Source organism: Theropithecus gelada, chromosome 14 (assembly GCF_003255815.1).
Source record: "Theropithecus gelada isolate Dixy chromosome 14, Tgel_1.0, whole genome shotgun sequence".
NCBI classification, from domain to species: Eukaryota; Metazoa; Chordata; class Mammalia; order Primates; family Cercopithecidae; genus Theropithecus; species Theropithecus gelada.
The window spans coordinates 88,069,486-88,084,067 of NC_037682.1; the positions used below are offsets into that span (position 1 = coordinate 88,069,486).

The following is a 14,582-nucleotide window of genomic DNA, read 5'->3' on the forward strand; positions in this document are numbered from 1 at the left end:
TATAATGTGAAATTTGTTTCAGTCTCCTGACACATGAACACATTTACCAGAAATATTCCTTAGAGCCAATTTGTATAAAGCAAGGAAGAGTCATGGTGGGTGTAGCAGAAACTTGCAATGTTTCCAGGCAAGGAAATACTGTGTTCACAGAATGCTGATTTGGTAAAAGAAGGAGAGGAGTTTTGCTGGGAGAATACCAATGTAGTTTAACAATGCAGCTCAAACATGTCGGGGCATTCTAGGTGACCAGCTCTCAATGACAAGCCCTCAAGACAAGCAGCCTGCCTGCCAGAATCTCACAGATTGGATGCAAGCAAGGGAAATGCTCCATCTATCTCTCCCAAGATGGAGGAACCAAGGAGGGCACTGCAGTTATATTAAGTGATTCTAATTATCACATTTCTACAGCCAGAATGCAGGGTAGTTTTACCCACTGATTCTCCCAGCAGGAGCCAGCCAGAAGAAAAATTAAGAGGATGCTTTGGAAATCTTTTTTCATACTCAAGTTCATAGATGGTCAAGCTATAAAATTTAGGCCTCATCTGAATTTTCTGCTTCGGTTTTTAGAATCTTTTTTTTTTTTTTGCATGAGGTCCCAATTAATTCAAAACAATGAGGCAGGCATCCCTTAGTCCCAAATGATGCTTGCTCCTACGCCTGTACCTTTCCTTGTCCTATCAAAACATCAAAGCTTGTAGTAGTATTATTTGTTAGGAGGACCACAGGATGGCAGTTAAGCATGTGGTCCCTGGGGTCAACCCACCTGGGTTCAAGCCCTTACCCTGCCTCTTCCTAACTGTATCATCCTGGCAAGTTATTGTAACATTCTGCTTATTGAATCTTGCCTTTCTTTCACATTTTGATATTTTGATCATCATGAATTTATTAGGATTAATTTTTATTTTTTAAAGGATTACATTAAAATATTATTACTCTTGATTACTGAGATTTTTGACATTCTCTCAAATTTCTTACCCAAAGCAAGTGAGGTAGTGGCCTGTGTTTCAGTTGCCTCGTCTATAAAGGAAAGTTAAAAATAGTGGCCGGGTGTGGTGGCTCATGCCTATAATCCCAGCACTTTGGGAGGCCAAGGTGGGTGGATCACGAGGTCAGGAGTTTAAGACCAGCCTGACCAACATGGTGAAACCCCGTCTCTACTAAAAATTCAAAAAATAAGCCGTGCGTGGTGGCGCATGCCTGCAATCCTAGCTACTCAGGAAGCTGAGGCAGGAGAATCACTTGAACCCGGGAGGCAGAGGTTGTAGTGAGCTAAGATCGTGCCACTACACTCCAGCTCTGGGCAACAGAGCAAGACTCCGTCTCAATAAATAAATAAATAAATACAATACAATAAAATAAAAATAGTAATGACGCCATTGGATTGTCACAAGGAATAAAAAGGTAATATACTTACAGTGTTTAAAACAACACTTTGCAAAATATGTGAGCTCTCACTATGATTTTCTTTGACTCTGCAAATCTGTTTTTCCTACACTAGAGAAGGAGGACTACCTTAACAAAGCTTCTCAAACTGAACTTTAAGAAAGAATCACCTAGAGAGCTTGTTAAAAATAGATTCCTGGACCCTGCCCCCAGAAATCCTGATTCAGTAGGTCTCAAAGGGGGCCTGAGAATTTGCATTTCTAACAAGCTCCTAGGTGCTGCAGCTACTCTGGGGACAAAACTCTTGAGCAGTCTGCAATACAGAAAATGCAACTGGAGGGCTCCCTATCAAATGTTGGATTGATTTGCTACCAGCATATATACTTGCTCCAAATAATAGCTGCTCCTACCAACCTCCTCTCAGACATTATCCAGGTTCATTTTGAGAAATAGAATCAGTTGCCAATTGCCTCTGCAGCTTTTATCTGCATATCATAGTCTTTCCTTTAGAACTTGTAGCTGTCTTATCAATGCTCATCCTGACTTTGTAAATGAATACTTAGAAAAACATTGCAGAAGTGTCTAAGATCACACAACAACAAAGTATTTTCAGTATTGGTTGCTAAAGAGGTCCAGTATCTCAGTTCAGTTCAGTTCAGTTCAGTTCAGTTCAGTTCAGTTCAGTTCAGTTCAACAAACTCTCACAGATGGCAGGCACTGTGGATAAAAAGATGGAAGGGCCCAGGACATACACTCAGAGTACACAGTCCTTTAGGGGAGAGGGATACATGAACATTAACTTATGATTCAGGATGTGACAAGATAGTAACATGCAGAGAGTGCCATGGAGGAGCAGAGAGGGCACCTTAACCTATCCTAAAGGTGCCAGGTAAGATGTCCTGGAGGAAGCATTAGGTAAAGTGACTCTTCTCCACATCTGAGGGTTACTACCAGTGGCCTGTGAAGCCCCACTAGCTGTAACACTCTGGCCTCTTGGCTCCTGATTCACTCTGCCAGACATGTGCTGGGTCCCGATCCTCCCTGTTCTCCCAGGGAGTGCCTGCTGCCAGGGAGCAGTGCTCTGCTATTCCACGTAGTAAGTCTCACTGAGCAGGCCCTCCTAGATGCCTATGACTGCGTAAATAAGTCTGCCTAATTGGGGACTTCACTTGCCAAGTTCCATCTTCCACCTTAGCCCTTTTTTAAAATGAAGAACAGTGATGTTTTTTAATTCATTTGGAATTCAGGTGGGAAAGAGAAAGGCTCTATATTGGGCTCATTTCAAAACTTCAAGAGAGGTTAGTATCCAAGCTGGGCCAGAAAGGGTGAAGAGAATGCATCAGATGATGATGAGATTCCCATAAAGGAAGTGGTCCTGGGAACGCTGACAGGGCTGAGAAATATTTAGTTCCACCCTGCCTTCTTGTTCGTCACATTCCTTGAAATGGTCCTTTAAAACAGGGTCAGCTTTTCTATGATGAGACCTTGTGCATTTCTCTGAGCCCTATTTTCCTCTAAACAATACTACCCACCTCATAGGCGCTGTAACAATTCAATAAAAAAATATATATGTAAGAGGAAAGTCTCTGGCTACCTAGAACACCCTGGTCCAATGTTTAGCTGTTACTCTCCAGGTTGCAAAGGACTGTGCTTTGTTTCTACTACGTTGCTCAGTGATAAATGCTTACTGGAAGCCTAGTCACTTCTTCAGAGCAAGAGAAAGAGAAAGAACTGTCCCAGCCCCGCCCCTCCTGCTCTCCTTGAATGTGTACATTCCAGAAGCAAAGGCCCAACAAGCTAACTCATGGTCTAAACATTTCTAGCTATGCTGCTGGGCAAAATGATTACAGCTTGAATAACGGCTCTTGCCTGATGTGTGTCTGGGACGTAACTGCAATGTGGCCTCTGTGGATTGGGAACCATCAAGTATTACAAGAGGAAACATAAAAGAAAACACAGCACATAAACAAGCTCCCAGGATCACTGACATAACAAGCTTCTTTACTTCACTACGTAAAACCCACAGAGGAAAAGGGTTGTGCTGACCGCCCCCCACTGGTTCCTATTTCCAGCTCATGGAAGAATTGGCCCTCTGCCTGTCTGCAGACAGGAAATGCTCCTGGTTTGCTAACATGCTTCGCCTCCGTAACCCAGGGCTTCCATCTGTCCACATAGTCAGACTCTCTCCCCCAACCACACAGAGGAGCCTGTTTTCTTCTGACCCCTTCTGCTCTCATCTTCTCCTCAACCCCCTGCAAGGACTGGAGATGGCTCATGTTGGCCCTGTGCCCAGGCAGCCTCCTCCTCCTCCACCCCTCACACACCAGAGGTTCATGAAATTAGTCACTTGGACTTTCCATGGTTTCACTGAAGGTCACTTGCTTTAACTGTCAGCCAGGGAAGAGGCATCTCTGCAGGGAGCTGCAGGGCTGTGGTCTCCCTCCTTGAGAGGGAGGCTAGCTCTCATTGTTGGGATGGCTGCCCCTGGATAGCGTCCGTTTACTGCCCTCCAACTAGAAGGCAAGAGCTCCCTCCAAGACACCGAGGAGGAAGTCAGTTCCCCAGTGACCACTCATGCTTCCATCCTTGACAGGATAAGGCGATTGCCTAAGCCTTTCATGCTTCATTTTTTCCAACTAGAAAAACAAGGATACTTTTCAGATCGCAGAGGTGATCTGAGGACATATTAACCAATTTCTGACAACCACCTTAAGTTTGACCAGAGGAAGTAAAGAATGGTCATGGTTCATCCAGAAGTACTAAGATTAAATAACAACAACAACAATTCTATCTATTTTGTTGGTGAGGAAAAGCAAATTACCAGTGAAAGCTAAACCTAGGTCTCTTTATACAATGTTTCATCTATGAGCTGGAACTTTAGTATTATGAGGCAATAAAAACAAAACACGGCAGAATCCTAAACTCAATGTTCTTTTGGCCCTGTGTCTCACTTGCAGGGGTGGTGGACTCGGTAACTGCAGTGGTTTTAAAGTCCCCAGCCATGTCTCATTCAGGCAGTCAAGGCAGACTCAGAAGGCAAGAGGGTTCAAATTGTTTCCCTGGCAGTGCTGAGATGATTCAGCAGAGGAAGAAAGTGCCAGAAAGGCAGACACTACAAGAAGAGATTGATAAACATTCTGTGCTTTGTGGGTTTCTTAATGCTGACATTTGGAGAATGCAGTGAAGTTTCAAAACTCCAATAGTAAAGATGCATGTCAGAATGGGTCAGACTTGTGATGCACAAGCTTCCTTTCTAATAGGAAGTGACGCCTGGTAGGAGAAACAGGCTGTCCTACTTGATGTTCTCATGTCCAAAGTTAAGAGCTTCCTCAAACATCCTGATATAACATCTAAGACCTTTGCCTATGAAATCACATAAAGTATATAAGGTAATGTTTATCATCCTGTGTCTCACCACTGGTGGTCTGTGGAGGAACAGCAAGTGCTACAGTAGGAGAATAATTTTCATTATGGAACTTCATGGGACTTTGGCAAAATGCCATCAGCCTTCCGACCCACTTAAACGTTACCTCTCCCCACCACCATTCTTGTCAGTTCACTGGCAAGAATCACATGCTCATGGAGTATGCATGAAAATCATTAGAAATAACGGATACGTATCTCTTATATGAAATTTGACTTTTGCAAGGGAAAGGGTATTTTACTTATCTGTATGTGTCTATGATCTACCTGTTTATCTCTACATCAATATTAGACATATTTAATCCCTACATAGAATATACAGATGATTGATAGCTAGATACAGATATAGATAATGCTTCTATATGTGGGTTCCAAAAGATTTCCGTGGCCAGAAAGAATCCAAATAAAGAGAAAGGTTAGGAACTATGTATTTGCTGTTTATATTGCCTTTGTGGGTAAGAACTTCTATAAACTTGCTACCTGATAATTTAAGATTATATTTTGTTTTCTTTTCCTTTCATTATTTTTACCCTCAAATTACCTTTTTCAAGCTTCAAGGGGTGGTCTCTAATTCTTATATCCCTTTCCATTTTAATTCAGTTCAAGGAGAATTATCTATTGTGCTTCCAGGGCTGTGGTTTTAGTATTCAAAAGAAATATAAATCACATTTCCTGTTCTCAAGGTATTCCAAGTCCTGTGGGGAAGGCAAGGCTAAACAGAAAAAGTGTTTGAGAGAGTATAATTCTCGCTAAAATGAATTACATGAATAATAGGTGCTACAGAGACCTATACACTCCAAGATTTGGTGAAAAATCATAGTTTATTTACAGAGGAAAGAGTCCTAATTCTCATAGTCTGTTGACACGTGTTGGTTTCCCTAACACAGTGGACCACCCAGTTGTCCTTCTCTAGCTTTGTTTTGTTGGTCCTGGGGTGACCAGGCCCACACACAGAGATAGGCTCTGCAAGTGGTATGCTGCCCAGGTTGACCATCTGCCCAGGTTTTCCTGTGTGGCACAGGGGAAGTCCACAGTGGCCTTCAAAGGGCAGCTCATGAGGAGCTGCAAGCGAGAGCCTGGAACTGGCAATGGATCTCTACTCCTAAAGCCTCTGAGAACTTCACGAGATAGAAAAAGCTCATCCCGAAATCACAGCAGATTTCTTTTGGCTGGGTGGAGGCTGGAACTGACAAGTCCTACTTTATATATGAAGTCTGTTGTTTAATTTCACAGAGGAGCTGTCACCAGGTTCTAGAAAGAATAGTCAAAAGTGAGACTACCATGTAGAGAACTACTAGTCTGGGCATTTGCTGCCTGAAGGCCCCCCATGTCTTATTACCCAAATGCCTGGGTAAAGATAGAGTTTGGTAAGAGCATGTGGATAAGGCTTCATCGTCCCAGACTTACCTTTCAGGAAAGGACAGAAAATCTACTGTGTTCAGAGAAAAAAGTCTTTGGGAGAAACGGTAAAAGGTAGAGGAGAAAGTGTGAAAATCCAAAAAGGTGTGCCTTTGGGTCTCTCTGACACCAGAGCAGAGCCTTCTGTTTCCTATTAACTAGTAGGGAAAGGGCTGCTTCTGTTTCTTATGATACACAGATTTGGAAAATATCGATTTGTAAGGAATCCCTGAAGGGTTAGTGAAGTTAACATGATTTTCATAAGGACAAGTTGTATCAGAACTTTTGTCATAGAAACTTGAGTGGAAAGAACAGCAGAAATATGAAAAGGAGGAGGAATCTGTGGTCAGTTTTTACTTAGATTGCATGGTCCCTTTTGATACTTTCTGCCAAGCAGTAATCTTTTTAAAATGTAAAGCTTACCAAATGGTTTGCCATCCACTGTTGGATGAAGTCTCCACAGCAGTAAGTTCAATGCCTTTAAATCATCAGCCCTAAATTACCTTTCCAGGCAAATTTGCTGTCAGTCCCTTACCCCATCTCCTGTGAAGCCAATTCAGTTACTAACCATGCCTCTTAAACTTCACGGAGAATCTGAATCACCTGTAGGGCTAGTTAAAGTACAGCTTACCGGGCCAGTCCCATTTCTCCAGTAGGGCCTGGAAATGTGTATTGCTAATAAGTTCCTAGGTGAGGTGATACTGATGCTGCTGGTCTGGAAAAAAACTACAATTTAAAAACTCCTAACCCACTGCCTCTACTCTATACACCAGATCTACTTTATTTACAGTAATATCATATTCCAAATTTATTATAGTTATTAATAGCTGCATGCTCTGTAGGGTTTATTGCCTTGAATCAGGAAAGAGTATATGTTTTAATAAGCTTTGTATCTCTCTTGCCTGCCACAGTGCTTTTCCCCTATAGAAAGAGATTAATAAGCACTAGTATGTTAAATCAGCAGGAAACCAGGCAGAAGAGATGTGTCTTGTGAGCCTACATAAAGCCCTGGGGTGCTCATGTTTAGATGATCTCAAAGAGTTATTTACATCAAGGCATGGGGAAAGAGCTCCTGATCCTTTATTCTTCAATGCACCCTTCAGGTTGCCTCCTATGTCTACTCTTCCCTTGGAAGGTATTCTGAATTCTCATTTGAACCTGGCCGACAGAATGGGCTTCCGAATCAGAAACCTGGATTTGAACCCAACTGTGATATTTACTAATTTTATGGCCTTTAGCAAGTAGGTTGACCGAAGTCTCAGTTTTCCACTTTTTTTTTTTTTTTTTTTTTTTTTTTTAGGGGGTTTTTCTCTTTTGCCCAGGCTGGAGTGCAATGGCGCAATCTCGGCTCCCTGTAACCTCCACCTCCCAGGTTCAAGCAATTCTCCTTCCTCAGCCTCCTGAGTAGCTGGGATTACAGGTGCCTGCCACCATGCCCAGATAATTTTTTTATTTTTAGTACATACGGGGTTTTGCCATATTGGCCAGTCTGGTCTTGAACTCCTGACCTCAGGTGATCAGCCTGCCTCTGCTTCCCAAAGTGCTGGAATTACAAGCATAAGCCACTGAGCCTGACCCAGTTTTCTGATTTTTAAAGTGGGGACTAACACTCCCCAATTTACAGATTCGTTTTGAGGATTCAGTAAAATAATGAATAGAATCTATGTAGACCTGTGCTTGCTACACAGTAGGTCCTCTTGCAGTGTCTATTATTGATTGTAAGTGCACATTTGGGTGAGAGCACACAGTGTGGTTTGAACGAGAGTCCACGTCCTCTGTGAGTGATCCTTGGTGAACACTTTCCTATTAATCACTCTGCAGGGTTTGACAAACAGTTGCAGGATAACTGGAGAGGCACTGCACCTTTCCCTGAATATCAGTGACCTCAATTTCTGCCAGGGGAATAAATCTTCCATTTTAATATAATTTCTCAAGAGTCAATGAAAAGTAGGAATGTCACTGAAGGAAGCCACTAGAAACTGCAGAGCTGAGGAGAGTGGGAAGCGTCCCTGAGGACCGCTCTCTGAGAAGATGCCTCTGTACTGCAATTAGGAACATTTAGACCCTGAAACGGGAGGAATGTGGTGGGGAAGGCAAGGGAATTAAATTTCCTCAGCCTCCCCCACACAAATCAATCACAAAGGAAATAGGCATTTGAGGGAAAAGTTCCTTTAGAATGTATTTTTCTATTTGTATTTCTATTACCTCATCTCATAAATCTCATTCCCTGCTAGTATGACTCCTTGAGCAGAACAGCCCGGATCTTTTTCAGTCTCTTAATAGGTTCATTTTTTACTCTGTAAAATGGACAGAGGAATCTCGGGATCCAGCAGATGGGGAAGTCGCATGTTAAGAGGCTGGCAGGGGGGTCATTTGAGATTGAGAATGGGGGATGTGCAGCTGGCCCTCCAACTGTCTTCCAGATACTGGAATTGTTTACTTCCATGCCAAAGGAAGAATGTGAGGCAATAGAAACATGATCGCAGGGTCTATTCTATAATCTTATTTAAGATTGTCTTGTTTCACGTTCAGCATTCCTATGTCCTGAGTTTTACTCCACAAGTATAGAGTTCGTATGCGATTCCACCATTTTGCACAGCATCAACATGTCCAGGAACTTCCCACGTTTTACCTTCCAAATATATCTCCCAGTTTGCCTCCTGTCTCCCAAATCATAATAAACTGGATGATGAGTTTTGGTTTGGGAAATATAATCATGGCAATAGATGCCCTTCATTTTGCAGATGAGGAAAGCTGGATCTTACAACAGGTTGGTGCCAGTACCTGTGGGCTGAAAGCTAGCTCTTCAGGTCCTCAGCACATTACTCCCTTCTCCTATACCATGCAGCTATCATGTTCATTTTCAGCTCTTGAAAACATGTTTTAAATTAAGAAGCATTTAAATGCTGACAAGACATCCCAGATCCCAGCCTCTGTCTGATTAGAGACAGAAGAAAAATAATGTTAAAGGGCATATCCATAACCTCACACATGGAAGCATTCTCTTAATTCTGCTTTTATCAATCTAACTTTTTTTTTTTTCAATGAACGTATCCAGTTCTTTACATGCAGAATCAGGTCTGACTTTTTTTTTGTTTGTTTGTTTTCATTCATAAGAGGCTCATAAAGTTAAGTCCTGGTACCTTGACATGGTACAAAACAAGCATTTTATTAAAAAGCTATTAGATACTCAGAGATCTTCCAGACCAGATCTAGCAACTGCTATGCTCCCAGAATTGTAGTAGGTTTTAGGTATTAGGGGTTAATAAAAAGATAGGCCAGGCGCGGTGGCTCACCGCAGTGGCCTGTAATCCCAGCACTTTGGAAGGCTGAGGTAGGCGGATCACCTGAGGTTGGGACTTGGAGACCAGCCTGACCAACGTGGAGAAACCCCGTCTCTACTAAAACTACAAAATTAGCCGGGCATGGTGGTGCATGCCTGTAATCCCAGCTACTTGGGGGGCTGAGGCAGGAGAATCGATTGAACCCGGGAGGCGGAGGTTGCGGTGAGCCGAGATTGCACCATTGCACTCCAGCCTGGGCAACAAGAGTGAAACTCCGTCTCAAAAAAAAAAAAAAAAAAAAAAAAAAAAGAAAAAGGAAGTTAATGAAAAGATAAAGACCCTGTCCTCATGGAACTTACAGTTGAGCTTAACTACCCTGAACAAGGGGGTCTGGGCAGGACTCTTTCCTAGGCTGCCCTAGATGCAAAAAGCCCGGAGTCTGGCATAGTTTCATTAAATGACCATCCTTCCCAATTAGCCATGAAAAACACTGCTTGTGTAGCTATGTCATTATCATTTCCTGCTTGGATTAGTGTAATCCATGATATGCAGGCCTTCTGTGCTCCAGCATTTCCTCTGGGGATTTGCAACTTTTGCAAAACCCAGCTTTAGAATGTTGGCTGGAGCCAAGACTTCATTACTCACATTACTCCTATGCCAAGCAAACTTCACGGGCTTCCTTTACAGTGGAGTGCACACTATAAACGTTCCGTAGTTTAAAGAGATGAACAGAAATCTCTTTCCCAAACCCGGGGCTGTCTCGGCAGTTTAAGTATACACTTCCCTCCCTTCAAGCAAAAATTGGCAATTGCCAGCCCCAGACAAGGTATGTGTTCATCTCTCATTCCCTGTCAAAAAAAAAAGCTGGATGCTGTAGAAACGATTCACGCCTTCAGTAGAGTTGATGAGGCTCCTTCCAATTCTATCAACTCTTCCAGCTTTTCTATTTGTCTACAGTGGTTATTTCCTGGGAGACTCCCTTAGGTATGTCAACTGTCTTATACCCACAATATCATTCTTTCAATCATAAGCTCTTATTATCTTCAGAAAAAAAATAATCCTGGAGATCAACTGGAAATATTTCAAATGAGAAAACTGATGCTGAGAAAGACAAGGTACTTAGATAAGGTCACAGCTAGGATTAGAACCTAAGTCTCCTAACTGACCTACACAGCTACTCCATCGTCTCCACTAAATAGTTACTATTCCAATGACCTGTGCCACATATCTAGTTTCTCTCTACATTTTCGGCAATGACCATTTTTATCTGTAGGTTGTCCAACCCTTTGGTACTGTTCCGGAAGGGGTCCTGAATACCAAATACCACTTCGTTTTGATAATACTGCTGAGGTAATATCTCAGAATAGATTTTCATTGCCAGAGCAGGCAGAAACCCATTAAAGGATATTCTAGCTTCGGAAGAAATACCAAACTTTCTTTCTTTCTTTTTTTGTTTGAGATGGAGTTTTGCTCTGATTGCCCATGCAGGAGTGCAATGGCGCGATCTTGGCTCACTGCAACCTCCACCTCCTGGGTTCAAGAGGTTCTCCTACCTCAGCCTCCTGAGTAGCTGGGACTACAGGTACCCATCACCATACCTGGGTAATTTTTTATTTTTTATTTTTTTGGTATTTTTAGTAGAGACGAGGATTTCACCATGTTGGCCAAGCTGGTCTTGAACTCCTGACCTCAAGTTATCCACCTGCCTCAGTTTCCGAAAGTGCTGTGATTACAGGCATGAGCCACCATGCCCAGCCAATACTGCGTTTTCACAAATTCAAGCTGCATGAAACAGATGAAAGAGCATTATATTGCCTTCTGGTTATGGGTCAGTCTATCTTTGTGAATCTAGTCATAAAAACATAGAAATTCAGAGCTGAAAGGGACTTCAGAGATCATCTTGTCAAATCTTTCAGTTTAAAGGTGAGGAAAGTAAGACCAAGAGAACACTAAAGATTTGCCCATGGCTACAGAACTAGTTACAAGGAACCTGGGCCTGTCCTTTTTTTCTCTGTCACACAGTGTAGTAACAGAGTCCTATGCCACCTGATATACCCAGTGTTTTTTCCATCCCAGTATTTTACCAATGATGCTGTTTCTATTTAGCGTTCTATAAGAAATTCTCAAGAAAGAAGAACATGCTCTTGATCTTCTTTTTAGAGTGATACAGATTGTGCCAAAGCCCCCAACTCACCTATTCCGTAGCAGGAGGCACAAGCCAACCTACAACAAATCCCTGAACACAACACAGAAAAAAGAAGAAAAACCATCCTATCGTGATCTCAAAGAAAGTAGGGTCAAAGATCTGATGGGCACCGTTGATCATATACCCTTTGATGTATAATGCTTAAGACAGATAGTGCGTCACTTTCATAACTAAAGCAAGCACAAAAAATGTCAAATTCTGCTTCAAGGGCAATGAGCCTCCCAACAGGACTGATTATGGGAGAAACCCACCCATCCTTTCTATTTTCCTCTTCATTGAACTTGTGCAATATATTTCCATAAATGTCTTAGTGGCCAGAACTTTCAAGGGCAAGAACTTTTTAAATAACTTTCCATTATATAAGTAATAGACAACAATTATAGAAAACTTGGAAAATACAGAACATTATACACAAGAAAACAAAAGAGATCTATCTGCCATCTGTAGATAATTCTGTTAATTTTTCTAATATATCTCACCACTGTTTCTTCTAGGCATGCATATGCACAATATTTTTCAAATAAATTGGCCTCACATCATTACACATTGCTTTGTAGTCTGCTTTTTTCCCTATATATTACAATTTATTAACAATATATATTTTTTGCAAGTGGTTCTCAAACTTCAGTGAGCATCAGAATCACCTGGAAAGTCTTGTTAGAACACAAAGTGCTGAATCTCAGTCCCAGTTTCTGATGTGGTGGCTTTAGGGCAGAGATCCATAATTTGCATTTCTAACAAGTTTTCAGGAGATATTATTGGTGGTGTTGGTCTGGGAGACACACTTTGAGAACCAAAGTTGAACCTTAACATACTTTTTTAATGGCTATATTCTTTTGAGCAGATGTGGCATGCAATAGACATTAGGGCTTTTTCCAGATTTTTACTGTTATAAATAATACTGTAATAAATATTTACATTTTACATATCTCTGTTTCTTTTTTAAAAATGGCTTTATTAAGGTATATTTCACATGCCATAAAAGTCCACCTATTTTAAATATGCAATTCATTGATTGTTTCTTGAACATAAATTTTAAAAAGAAGAATTGCTGGGTCAAAGATTATGAATTTTTTAAGGTTTTTGATACATATCGACAAACTGTCCTCTGAGGTTGTACATAATTACGCTCTCACAGCAGAGTACCAGAGTCTCATTTTCTGATTTCCTGGGGGCAACTCAGGGTATTATAATTTTAAAAACAGCGTTACCAGTTTTAAAGGAGTAAAACAGTATCACATCGTTGCTTTTATTTGTATTTCTTTTACATCAACTGAGGTTGAACATTTCCCCCATATATTTGACATTAGTATTTATGATTTTGTGACTTGCTCTGTCTTAGGCAGGATATTTGTGCAGGTATCGTGCACAGCACAAGACGATGAGGACACAGTCATCTTAAGGACAGACTAAAGGACACAAAGAATATCCTTTGTAAAATATCATTTCCCTACAATTCTCACTGAATGTCATCATGTCTCTCTCTCTCTCTCTCTCTCTCTGTCTCTCTGCCTGTCTCTCCCTGTCTCTCTCTCTCTCTCTCTCTCACACACACACACACACACACACCACATTATGAAGGACTTTCATGCTGTGGGAAGCCCCAGGGATTGTAAAAACATGCTAGACTAAAAACTCCCAACTGAATTGAGTGAGTCAGTTTTCTGCACATAGCCAACTGAATTTAAAGGATAAGTGTGATCATGTTTGTTTAATTCATTTTAAAAGAAAGTGGTTATTTTCATTAAGTTAAATAGTTTTCTTCTTGTTTCCACTCTACTCTGAGGGTGTGCAGACTGTCTGATAGATGTTACCCTTGCACAGTGGAAGTTAGAAGAAAGAGGACCCAACGAGACAGCTGTAATTGCTGATGTTTGAAGTTTCCTAACTTGCCGCCACAGAAGGCTTAAGGTCAAATATCAATATCTAAAGCACTGGTGAAGAATTCTGCATTCTGAGGTTCGCTGGCATTCACCGAGATGGGGAAGGGGGTGTTGTACGTATGTCACAGGTGAAGGAGGGCTGGTGCCCAAAGCATCCGATACAAAGGCACTGTCTGTTTCAGGTTTCAGCTTAGGATGCAGTGAACTGTCTAGAACTTTTTAGAAGCGTTTCATTTTCCTAAAATTCTTCTGAATAAAAACAAGGCGAGTCCTCTAGTAGACCACCTGATTTGAAATAACAGCATCTTGTTCTGCCCTACTGACTGCTCACCCGCTAAAGGCTACGTTTTATGAACACATTCTTAGTCCTCTCCTCTTCTCCCTTTATGCACTTTTCCTGAGGGATGTTCTATGCTCCCATGGCTTCACCTCCCTCCCTGATGCTGATGATGCCAAACACCATGTCCGCATTTAAAAACTTGCTGTTCATTCATCTTAATAAATGCCTGCTGGGAATTTCTCTTCCCTGGAAGGACCGACAGGTGACTCCAACCTAACCTGTTTAAAACTGAGCTCTTTAACTCCCTCCACCTCATACTTCCCTTTCTTGGAGTCCTTATTTCAGTTAATGGCATTGTCATTTGTGTTAGAAAATCAAGTCTAATCTGGACACTCGCTACTCACTTGAATCCTGCCTCTCCTGCCTCAGACAAGTGTCTCTAATGGGTCCTTCTTTTCTATTCCCGTTGCCCTGTGCGGTAGCTCAGACCTTCCAAATCTCTTGCTCTCACTCCTTCAATCTTCCTAGCTGGCCTTCCTCCTGCCAGACTTCCTTCACCCTAATCCACTTTATGCCTTCCACACTAGCCCCCAGAGGTGTCTTCCCATTAGAGAAATCTGATAACGTCACTCCCCTGCCTGAGGAGGCTGCCCAGAGGACTAATCTAAATTCTTTGGCACAGAGAAGAAGACCTTTCGCTCTCAGCCTCCTCTTTGTCCGCCCTC

At 41.9% G+C, this 14,582-nt stretch overlaps 1 protein-coding gene across 1 annotated transcript in view; it reads right to left on the reverse strand.

Annotated features, from left to right (window-relative positions):
* The window catches only part of MAML2 (mastermind like transcriptional coactivator 2), a 383,751-nt gene that overhangs the window by 191,930 nt on the left and 177,239 nt on the right, over positions 1 to 14,582 (reverse strand). The gene's annotated exons all lie outside the window — the stretch shown is intronic.